Raw genomic sequence first — 13,149 nt, 5'->3', positions numbered from 1 at the left:
CTGTGGCCTCATTATTCCATGACAGATTAGGTGGATATAAGATTTGAGAAAATAAGTTTTTGGACTTTGGGCCAAAGAGATGTTGATGTAAGTGGAGAAGGCCTTCATTAGGCTGAAAAACTAAGGCAAACCTATCAAAGAGATAGCAAAAACTTTAGGAGCAACAATCTGGCAGGTTCTCAAAAAGAAGGAATGCACTGGTCAGCTCAGCAACATCAAAAGGCCTGGAAGATCGCAAAAGACAATTAAATGATTAATGAAGAAAAATACCTTTATAACATCTCACAGAGTCAACAAGACTCACGAAGAGGTAGTGATATCATTATTATAACTTCATGAATGGAATCACGGAGGGCTTTAGAACAATATGTACACCCCTGGGTACACTTGAGAACAGGAAGGCTGCACTTGACTTGGCCAAAAAAAATGAAAAATATCTAAAAAAGCCTGGACAATTCTGCAAAAAAGTCTTTGGACAGATGAAATCAAGATTAACTTCTACCAGAAAGATGGAAAGCATGCAGAAGGAAAGAAAACTGTTCATAATTAGACCATAGCAAACTGCTTCATCTGTCAAAACATTATTTTTCAGTCTAGGCCTCCAACCAGACTTTGTCATAAAGCCAATTTATTGAAAAAAATCTATTTAAAATGTTACTAATTATTTCTCAGAGGAAGCAGTGAAAATCTTTGCGACTATTGCAACTCATTATTCTGTGGTAATAGTGACAACAACCCGATGCAGAATTCAATCCGTCTCTCTTCCTGCATCTTCAAAGGCCAATATTAAGTATCTTTAAGTGCTAATGCAGAGGAATATGAACTGAATTTGTAGGAGATTAACAAATACTTAGCCTTTAAATTTCCAATAGTCACAATGCAGATTCACAGCAGTTTCTCAACTTTTGAACAAGATTAAGGTGGTTAAGATAATAAAGAAATGGAAATCTGAAAAAATGAGTTAGGAAACAGTGTTCACAGTTGAGATACATTGCTGTTGTCAACACATTTGTTTCCTCACATTTGAGAAATCCACTGCCAACAGCTTAGAAGGTGATCATCAGAGCATCATCATAGGATTATGGGGATGAAATACTAGAAGTTGGCTAATAACTTCCATCTGAAAAATGATCCCTTAAGATCAGGGAAGGCTGCATAGCTTTCCAAAATACAAGCCATTATACTCTTTTGACATTGATCAGGGCAGCAAAGAGGATCCGTGTTCCTTTTCTGACAACTACACTAACAGTCGGTTGAAAGAACTCCAAGCTGTCACAGACTACCACAGTAAAAACACTCGTACACCCCTTCAGCAAACCACTCAGGCAGACATTTTATGCCTGCTTTGATAAACAACATCAGGGCATCCTGCTACCACTCCCATACCACCATGTGGCCTGGGGGAAATATTTCCAGGTGAGACCTGCACAGGTTCACAGTTCTCTGCAGTAGGTTGGTCTCCATAAGATGACATGGTTGAGCAGATCCTTGCCTATAATTCTGAAGTCTCAGGCTGAAGCTGTCATTCTACAGTACTTTAAATGCTCAGTCATTGCACTGGTTTCCATACAGCTACATGCAAAGTACATCAACAGTTTCCATCTATTTGTACTCATATTGGTTGCCATGAAGTGTCTAGAAAAACTAGTATAAGACATTTCCATACTGTCTTTAAGTTTCAGAAGTTTATGATAACATCTTAACTGTATTCCACAAGTGGGAAAATAATGTGACTGTTTCCCTTTCCACCTCAGATTAAGTTCTGGATATCCAGGAGACTGGTACAAACACATAATGTTTTTGACGTCCTGCAGGCTCACAGCACTGTTCGTTTTTAAGGCAGTAATCTTGTAGAGATATGAAACCTCCCAGTGTTGTAGAAAACTTGGGTTTCACATTTTCACATCAGAAGCAATTCACTGAGAAACAAGCCATTTTTATGCTCTTATTAAATGAGAAACATTACTGAGCAAGAACCAAAGATAAGTAACATTTGATGGTTGGACGTCTTCCACATTCATGGCACTGCACATTACTCTATATTAATGATTGTATTGATGATGTTTGTCATTTCTCCAGTTTTCTTGGCATTTTGGGAGAAAGCATAGTTTGATCAGAGAAACAGAGATAGATAACACTGATCTTGCTGTCGTACGTGTGGTAATCGCTCCTCTGTAAGGAGGCCAGGCCAAACTGCAGACTATTTTTCCAGCAGATGAGAATGATCTAAGGTTACACTCCTGGATGAAGAAGTGATTCACACAGGTCCACACATACTTCCATGACCTCCTCAACTGTTTCTCAGTGATGCATCTGTGTTCTTAAAAGACAACACCAGGAATGTCATGTTCATGAAGATGACACCGTATTCATGAATTAATGGTCAGAATTAACAGGAAAAAAAGATTTTTGTAAAATAACACAACCCCTTTCCCCTTGCTGTAGACAAGACTGATCATGCTTACATAAGGCCCATTTTAAGGTAGGAAAACAAAAGATATGGCTAGATCATGAGAGCTCTAAAGAAGGAAATATTAAACTGAAGAAATATGAGCTGTTCTAATCTGTCTGGTGACATGTTGTACTGGTGAAAACAAGTCCCAGTCTTTTTAGCATAGGTCTTTGGCTAAGGAACAGTTGTTGACTTAGGTACAACACAGTGCTCTTTGCTTTATTAAATGTACTGAGCTATTTGTTACTGCAATAAAAATGTTGTTTACAGAAGTAGGTGTAAGCCAATATTAATAAAAAACCTCTCTTTTTTATCTGTTAGAACCAGTTATGACCAGAGATGGGCAGTAATGCGTTAAAAGTAATGTGTTACTGTAATCTGATTGCTTTTTTCAATCAATGAACAAAGTAAGGGATTACATTCCAAAAAAGTAATTAGATTACTGTTACTTTCCCATAAGCACGCTGTGTTACTGCGTTACTACTAGAGATGGCATGATACCACTTTTTTTAAGTCCGATACCGATATCATAAATTTGGATATCTGCCGATACCGATATGAATCCGATATAGTGTGTTTTTTAATCAATAAAACAGTTTTTTTCATATCTTGCTGCTTTTTGTATAAGTTCATACTCAAGTTAAACAAAAAAAAAACAACAACACTAAAGCTATTCTGTTAAACCTGTATGCAAAAAATACACTGCACCCAAAATATTTCATAGTTCAGCAATACTGATCAATCTAATAAACTTAAACCTGCTCCATCCTTCCTACTCTGGTATTTTAAAGAGTAAGCAACCTAACTAATAGGGTTCTAAAACTCCCAGCAAAAAAAACAAAGAAAAAAAAAGGGAACCACCCCCCACCCTCCACCTCATGATGCTTAATCGATGTAATCAACTTTAATTTGATGCAGTGTGAAAAAAAATGCACAGAAATAAATTATTTTTCAAGAATAATTAAATAGATTCAACATCTTTCTTCAACAGAATTGCAGACTGCACAGATGGTATCTTCCCAAAGGAAAAAGTACTATAGCTTACTAGGGTATATATTAGACTTGATAGTTACTATATACAGTAATGGACTTCTATACATTTTACATCAGATTAAAACTTTGGGTGTAAGATTCGGATAATTATTTATTAAAAGCTAGACATTTTAAATGAGAATAAGAAAGAAAAGTATGTCTTTGTGCCCCCTTTTCCCTGTTCATGCCCTATCGGCCCTCCTGGCTAAATTTTGCTAGATCCGCCCCTGCACAGTTACCAGCCGTCAGCTGCGTAGAAAAGGATCCCGGTGTAGAAAGCAATATTAAATAAATTCTAACAACAGCTTATCAAGGTTAAACATGCTGCTGTTGTTCAGCCGCTGTTTTCCTCTTTCTGGCGCGAAGTGGTCAATAAACAAACAAGAGAGACGGACTCAAAGCCGATCAGCTGATCATTAATCAGTTTCATGATTGAAGTAGCAGCAGGAGAGGGAGAGAGAGAGAAGAGGCAGTTGCTCCGTAGATCGGTTATTAAGCTTAACGTGGGAATGCTTTACAAATATTCAGAGGTGAACTTACACACTTGCTTTACTTCTCTCTGGGATAACTTCCTTGGAGATGAAATGCCGGATTGCTAGGGAGGCTACAAATACAGGCAGCCGCTCTGCTGCGACATGCTACGGTTATGAGCTGAGTTATGCCATGTCACAAGTTTTGTGATGTGCTTTTTTGATATTTGTAATGAATTGGATCGGATTACATTTTTTTTTATTTCTCTCCGATATCCGATCCAGTAATTTATGTCAGTATTGGACAGATACCGATACATAATATCGAATTGGTCCATCTCTAGTTACTACACCATGATTTTGTTTGTGTCTTATGACAATGACGTACGAGTGTGCGATGTCCGTGGTAGCAACAGACGTGCGTAGATCAGCAATGGATAATATGGAGTGCAGGACAGAGTACGACCATGAAGTGTTTAAAGCTTGGAAGTACTGACATTACTTTGAGTTAGATTATGTTGAAAGTGACAAAAACATTAGCGTCCGCTGTACACTCTGCGTGGGAAGAAAACTTCTTTCTACAGAGAAAAATTAAACTTCAAATCTGAGCAAGCACCTAGCACGCACGAGAAAACCCCAGATCCCCCCCACTGACATGACCGCTGCCGCCACCACATCTACTTCTACCGGGCAAACCTCCACCGGCCCCACTCCTGCTAAACTGGTGAAAATATACTTAAGGGCGACAGGACTTAGTGCTGCTGATTTATTTATTTTTTACTGTTTTTTACTTGTAGTAGTAGTTTCACCACATTTCTTTTTTGGTTTACCTTTGAATTTGATGAAGTGTTATGAAGTGTAAATGTAGGCAGAGGAAAGCTGCAGTGTTTCAGAATGCTAACTTTGAAAAGTTCTAGCAAATTTTACATGCACTGGATGATATTTAACCCTTTTGCGCATAGTGGTCAAAGGCTGTTTTCTTGTATTTGTGTCAGTGTTGATGGTATACTTGCACCCAGAGGTCAGCCAGTGGACTGACTAAGTGGACATGTATAAAACTCTTTGAAAAGTACATGTTTAAAAAAAACTGAAGTTCCAAAATTGTTTATCATGCCTAAAGATGAATAAAAATACTTAAGAAATAAATCCAGATTGAGGTTGTCATAATTCATCCATGAAAAGATTAATGTTGCTTTGTGAAATTTGCATACATTTCAATAACAAAGAGATTTAGCGTGAATGAACCCTTTCGTTGTTCATGGATTGTGACTGGGCACACATGTGCTTGCTTTAAATAGGGAACTCTAGCGAGCTAGATAACTGTATTATGTCTTCAATATTGCTAAGGGGCTTATTTTTAAACGAAATTGATTATCTTTTCACAACACTTCCCTTTGGTGCCTAAACCACTAGAATTGAACTCTAGCCTCCTAGTCAATGGTTTTCAGACATTTTCTGCTCAAAATGAACCAAAGGAGAAGTAAAAGTAAAAGTCCACCCAGTAGCGGTTTTTGATACGGGTGACACGGGCGGTTGCCCGGGGCGGCAACGTGGTGGGGGGCGGCATCACGGGCATCAGCGAAAAAAAAAAAAAAAAAAAATTGCTCGTACTCATGCTGTCCCGACATCAGCCAGCGCATATTGGGAATGGCACAGGCACCGATCGGTTTTCTATCGCCCATTTGCTGGGAGTAAGGGCGCCCTCCGTTTGCGAGGTGCGCCTGCTGTTTGCGGCACAGGGAGGAGAGGGCGGGGCGGTGGGGGATACTCTGACCGGCTGGAGCAGCATCTAATAACCAACTTACGACCAACTCGCAAAATAAAACAAAATAAAAACAAACCAACAAACACGAAAACACCAGACATTATGATACAGACTTATAATTTCTATACACGAAAAGTGAGCGCGAGAGCCCTCGGTGCCCCTGCTCGCTGCTGAAGTCAAAGTAAACTTTATTGTCATCTCCGCTACATACAGTCCAGTATATAGAGAGACGAGACGACGAGGCTGCAGTTACAGCAGTGCAAGTAAACAAACAATAAATATAAGAAGAGTAAGAAAATAAATATACACTTTAGGACTCGGGGTAAAGGGATCAATAACAATTTAAAATTTATAATTTACAGTTTGATGATTTAAAGTCTCACACACAACCCGTCGAAAGGGGAGGGGGGCGGCTGCTTCCATCATTCATAATGTTGTAAATCCAAGCCCATTATGTATTCATGATTTGAATCCTGGGTTGTGCAAAATCCCAGAAATACACTTTAGACAAAGTGAATCTGTGAGCTAAGGTGTAGGTCTATTAGGATATGTTGTGGTGATCCTCGGGTTGAAGGATGGGTGTTCATACTGGAGTGCAAAATTAAAACCAATGGAAGATGGACAAGAAAAGTTCAAAGCCATCAGGTGCTCAGTTTAGAAAAAATAGAAAAGAAGAGGAGGAGAAACGAGTAAATGATACAGGTAAACAGATGTGTCATTGGATAATGGCAGGTCATCCTGAAACAATCAGAATCAGAATACTTTATTAATCCCTAAGGAAATAATGTGGGTTACAGTTGCTCCAAGAAGAAATGGTAAAAATAGTAACAGTAACAGACTAAACTCCAAACAATACATTATGTTACAGATTTTAATATTAATTAGTCATTGTCAATTGTTGATTTGTCCTGTTCTCATTGTATGACGAATTATGATGGCTGTTTGGTAGCCGTTTGCATACAATGCATACTCTCTCTCTCGTCATGTGTCTGTGTGTGTTTCTCTGGCGAAATTCAGTATGGTTCCGACAACAGTTTTATGTTATTGTACAATCCTTAATATGTTTTATGTGTGAGTGTGAGAGTGTGTGTGTGTGTGTGTGTGGGGGGGGGGGGAGTGTTCGCCCAGGGCGCCAAACAGGCTAGGATCGCCACTGAGTCCACCTATATTCACGTCTGTACAAAATAGTCATCTAAGAAGTGAAACCCATAATCCAGCAGAAGCCAGAGGACACTTAAGGACTGTCATGTAGTAACTGTTTGTTTTTGTTTTTTTGGGTCCTTTCTTTAGTTTTGTGGGTCTCTCACACTAATAAGAGGAAATTGTGGTTTTCTCCACAGTAGAAAGTCTTCCCTTTTCCCCCTTATTAACCTCCTCGCTGTCAATCAGACGCCATCCAGTGACTGTGCAAACAAACTGGGGTTCACTTTGATGTGTGTTTTACACAATAAACCAACATGTTATTTATACATTTTTTGTGCAGTTTCATAATGCATTCATAATTCACACTGTTTGGTTGTCACAAAAGCCCATAACACCACGCCACATCTGCTCCTGGTGAAAAGTACACTGGGTTTATTTTAGGAATGCTTGCGCAGGAGAGAGAAGGATCAAACAGTCCATATGATTGTTCAGGCTGAGTAAACACACACAAATGCACATTATTAGTTCATTTATTTATTTTTTAAGAAGACAGCTAGAAGAATAGACTCACTGAACTGCGTTAATTATGACATGTTTGTATTTGAGTATTCCAAGGTGAACCTGAGCAGCAGAGGTAACAAAGTGCAATTGCTAAGTCTTACAGCTAAGTAATCAAACTTTTATTATTAGTTTGGTGTTTTGATAAAAGAAACAGGATAGCTGATAAAAACTAAAGATAGAGTCCAAAACAACCTCACAACAGACAGTGATCTTCATCTAGTTTGAGTTCAGACTGAATGACTGATGCAGTCCTGCAGCTCGCTGAACACACACACACTTATATTGACTTCAGTCAAACCATCCTACTGGACGCAGAGCAACTATGCAGACAGCGCCATAAAGAAAACTTACGACGCTACAACCAGTAAAGCAAAATGGTATGCTTTATGTGAGCACTGGCATGACTTATCTAACCTATCAGACAGCTTGGTCAAAACCATCTGTTGCTGAATTTCTTTGTTGTGCTACAGCTCTTCAAAATTAATCTATAAACAGCAATTAAAATGTCTCAAAGCCACAGGAAAGAGTGCCTGGTTCCTACCACATTCAGTCTCTCGTGGCTTTCAGTGAGTATCTGCTGCTGGCAGTTCTTTCGTTTGAAATGCTTGAGAAGGTACTGGTTTGAGTTTGACGTGCCAACAAAGAAGTGCTGTAACGTAGAGCCAAACAGCTGCAATGGTTATAAATAAGTTAAAAATGAAATATTAATCCTGTTTTGGTCTCTAAGCAAGCATAAACCACTTTTCTTTTAGATGTCTCTGTCTGTAAATATGACCCTGGCATGCCATACAAAGACTGAAGAATGCACGCAGTATTGTAATGAACTGTATCAACCTTAACACACAAATATAAATATTAAAGAAAGCAAAAGAAAGATCCCCACTGACCCACTGCAGCTTATCCATATGTGCTCAGCTGCTAAATAAATGGACCCATGGAGAGGAAAGCGCTGCAAAAATCTGCGGTTCCAGCGTGTATTTTAAAAGCTGATTTAAAGTGAATAATAAAGATCCAAAAGTCTCAGTATACCAGTGAACAGGAGAATGTGAGAGATGTGAGATGCTTTTGAAGGAAAATTCCAACAGTAAAACTGGCAATGGAAAAAAGAAGAATATCAAAAGATGTGACAACTTTATGATCTCCCAGATGTTCGGTCCCACGAGTGAAAAACGTTATACCTGTCCCATACACATTTAGTATCAACCATCCAAACCGTAAAGCCTTGCTAGATAGCTGTAAAAGTTTATAGTTTCTTTCTTTAGTCACAACTACATTTCAGATAGTTCAGTGGCTACATGTTCCTTCTCATTGTCACTCAGGAGTATCGTATATGTCAGTAAACTCAACAGAAGAACCGCCTGTTGTTATTCCTGATCCAATGACTGTTTTATTTAGCTCTTTAAATTTGAATATATGAGAACCATGCGAAATTCAAACTTTTAATGTTCAACCTTTACCACTTTGCAATGATTGCAATTTTGAGAGGCTCCAGCACAACATGCTGCAAAGCAAAGAAATGGTAAACTACCTACATAGCTGCATTTAATTAGTCTAAAGTTTATACGATGAGGAAACCATAAGCTCTGTGTCAAAACACTGACGTAGCCAAAATGACATCACCAATTAGTGAGGACCGTTAAAGCCTCAAGATGAGCATTTTTGTTGTTTCCGTCTCGGCCTTTTAAAAAAACAGACATGACTAAGAAGTTGAAGGATGGGCTAATTAAAGCACACTCTGCTGTATCCTCCTTTTTGACACTAATGGGGTGTGTAGTTTACAAAATGAATATCATATTTAATTAACTGAAACCGTAAACTAACAATTTAGGCCTTTAATTGATCAGAAAGTGTTTCCTGAGGTCAGAGAGCGAGGGAGCCAAGGGCCGCTTTGCCATTTGTTACTATACAACTGGATGTGTTTTTGAAAATCCCCCCCCTGCTGGCCATTACAAACACTTTTGGTCTTACTTCACTTTTCAGAGCTGGAAGCTGAATGCATCTTTTGTGTGCAGTCTGAATATAAATAAGATTCACTTCAAAAATGGAATTAGATTCAAATAATGTCTAAAATATCGAAAATAAGATTGGAAAACTCATGTACAGTGTAACAATTTTAGAAAAGATGGCCATAATTTTTGGACTTGGCATGGCATTTTTGGACTAAGAAGCATTGTCTTAGTCTGATGGTTTAATCACTGTCCGAGTTACAGAGTTTTTACTTAAAAAGACATTACTCTTTGGCCTGCCAAACTGCACTGAAGTGAGGTCCAGGGTAAAGCCACGCTTCTTCTCTTTCTTCATAGATTTACGAGTCTTCACAAAGAAAAGCCAAAATTAAGTTCATCATCTGTTTTTTGAAGTGATGAAAATGTGAACAATTAAAAAATGTACTTACTTGCTCTAAGAAAACAGAGGTGCTTTTAATAGCTTGTTACGCAATAGTTCTACTGGTCTGGCCCACTTGAAAGCTTTTAGCGTGCATACATGTCATCTAAACTTGAAAAGAACAAGGATTCAAGGACTAAAATTCAAGGAGTGGATTATTCTTGTTACTTTTTGAAGAAAATAGTAACTTTTAATGGTTTTAATGGTTTCTCTCTCTCTCTCTCTCTCTCTCAGGGGACTTTTTCAATTTTAATTTAAACAACCAACATAGAAACAAATGTGTGGTGTCTATCCACAGGTTTCAGATAATTGACCAACTATAAACAACATCATTTGCTGTAATCATAATTTTTTTTCTTCATTAACTATAAGTAAAAGCTTTTTTAATCCTTATTTAATAGTGATGCAGTTTGTTATGACATTTTTGGCAGGCTTCTGTGCTCTTTCACTCTCGTGAATAATTCCTCTTCAGAATAAAACTCTGCATGCGGCCTTTAGTAGTTCTTTTAGTTTTCCAGCTTTAACCTCCCCTGTGGATTTTCACTTAAATCCTAACATCTGAGAAATGAAATATAAACACTTTGGATAGTGGGAGGTCTACTTTAATGTTCTTGCTTGCATGAACGCTAAACTCATTTTATTATTATTTACACAAGTTAGTTTTTGTCTTTATTTGTTTGACAAGACATTTTTGACAGAAAGTACAGTTGGAACTTTGTGTGACGGTTATATTTCTTTTCTAAGGCAGTCAACAGTGTTTACAGTCTTTCAATAACTACTACTACTATTTCTAGCTAGACCAGGGATGTCAAGCGTAAGGCACGAGGGCCAGAATTGGCCCAGCAAAGACGCAAACCAGGCCCACTGGACGGTTTTAGAGAATGTGAAGGAGGGGATAGATTTTGGACTATTAACTGTCTTTTGTCTAAACGGTTTTAACTTTCATTACTTAATTTTATTTTTGGCAAAGCCCAAAGAGTAGTGCTGACAACAGCATTGTTGTTTATCATGTAGAAAAAAAAACTGGGACTGTACTGTTGAGATTGCACTTCTTTTTCTTATATAACCAGGAATGAAATATGTATTGACAGATCAAAGTGGGCTATACGTGGCCCAGGATGTAAAGTAAGTTTAACATCTAGACATTATACCTTGCTACAGTAACTGAACTACCTTTGTGAGCATATGTGTGTGTGTGTGTGTGTGTGTGTGTGTGTGTGTTTATTATTATTTGGGAGCATGTCAGAGAGAAAGAGAGTCCTAGAGTGGGGTGTGGATTTCCAAAAATATGAAGTCATTTTGCAATTAGGTACTTTTCACATGAAGGATGGTGAGAATAAATCAAATGAAAAGAAACAGTATAGCAATGCCAGGCCATATTATATCCTGTTTTTATTCCCATCACATTTTAACAATAAGACAGAAAGAGCCAACAAGAGAAGTTTAACAGATTTATTAACACAGAGTTTGGTTACAAAAGAGTCAGAAAAAGGGAACGTGAGGTACAGCTCATAAGGTCAGCAGTGAACAGATTAGGATTTATTCCTAACTGATTTTATACCAGACAAGTGAGACATCAAAGGAATTGTCCTTCAGCTGATTGATCCCGTGAGGAGTGAGCAGGCAGATGTGTAAACTGAACTTCCTAAGCTGAGTCAGCTTTTCTCACAGGGGAGATCACTGACTGATAAAGATCTGAGGATCCCGGACTTAATCTTGTATTAATGGGAGAGATGGAGGAGTGATCCAAACAGTGGAAGGGGACAAACACACACGGAGATTTCCAATGAGACAGCCGAAAGAAGCATGCAATTTTGGCTAGGAAGAACCAGCCTTTTGGTATTGAAGGAGATGTGAAATGATGATACTGGTGCATAGTGAGGTCACAGTTCCAGCTGGTGGCCATACCTTCAGAATCTTCAATGAGCACTAACGCATAAAGAGACATAGAACCAAAACTGCACAGGAGATGCAGAGATCATGAAAAAATATGCTGGTAAACTTTCAACAGGCTTGAGGGATACGTGTCTGGTCAAAAGAGTAATTTCATAAGGTCTCATGTAGGTTTTTACCTCAATTTTGATACCAGATTAATCTTCTATAGTGTCAAAAAAATCTAATGTTGTCATATTTTGATCCTAGCTATTTGAAATGGAGAACCAAGATCAGTGTTTACATTTTCTGTATAATTATGTGGACATATCACATTGATCAAACTTTTTTAGTTACTGAAGAGGTTTTTTAAAATATGGTCTTACAGCCTAAGCACACATCAGAGGGTCTCAGGATCAGTGGATGCTCTGTTCACAGTTTGTTGCTTTGTTGCCTGTTTAGCTTGTGATTAGTTTATTTTATATCATTTTTATTTGATTATTTTATTTATAAGAGGCCATGTCCCTTTTATTCACTTCCAGCTGCTGTGACACTTGTGTTCAGTGCCGTGTCCTCATCTGAAGTTTTTATTATTATTTTTTTTTAATTTAGCTGAACTCTATCCCATAACATGCCTGTGGAAGACAATAACTGTTTTTGGCAAGTCAGTTTATAAATTTGTGGCCCCCCAAGTGACCAGAAATCAGACTGTCTTTCTGAGACTGATTCCGATCAGCGAGCCAGCCATCTTTTAACTAAACTTTAAACCCTTCACTGCGATTTTTGGAGAGCAGCCCAGCAAAACCTGAGGCCTCCTCTATGGGATCCTTACCAAAAGTTGATAGATATAAATGACATAGAACAGTGTGCATGCAGGTGCATGCACATTTCCTAATATAAATCACATAGTGGGATCACTTTTTTCTACCCTAACACTCCATCAATCGCATTTCCAAAACTGAACAATCTGTTAAATATTGATCTGAATGTTGTTCCTGTGGAGAATGTGAAATCTGAGATGGCAGCTGCACGAGCTGTTGGTAGAAAGAAAATTATTTCCTAAAAGATTCGATTCATGGAGTGTCTGTGTCCATCGACCAGGTGGTTAAACTAAGAAGTCAAAGGCATCGAACTGGCTGACTGACTGAATTCTCACGATATGACCCTGATGAAGGCCACAAGCCGAAACGCGTTGGTCAATTATTAAAGTTGTTCATCTTCCCTCAAGTGTTGCTGGAGTTCCTGCATTGTGAATTCTCACGATACCCACTAAATTATCTTCTGAGTTAAATGTTTTACTCTTCTGTGAATAAAAGTGGAATATTTTGTTTTAGACTAATAGTAATTTGTAAGTAATTTGGGAATAATCTTTTTACTTATGATTTTAACAATTGCTTTGAACTAGAGATGACTTGGTTTGGGCATTTGAATCAGCTGGTTAGAGTATTGTCCATCAAGATTAACTAGAC

Source organism: Oreochromis aureus, linkage group 5, assembly GCF_013358895.1.
Source record: "Oreochromis aureus strain Israel breed Guangdong linkage group 5, ZZ_aureus, whole genome shotgun sequence".
Taxonomy (NCBI): domain Eukaryota; kingdom Metazoa; phylum Chordata; class Actinopteri; order Cichliformes; family Cichlidae; genus Oreochromis; species Oreochromis aureus.
This window is presented reverse-complemented; position numbering follows the sequence as displayed.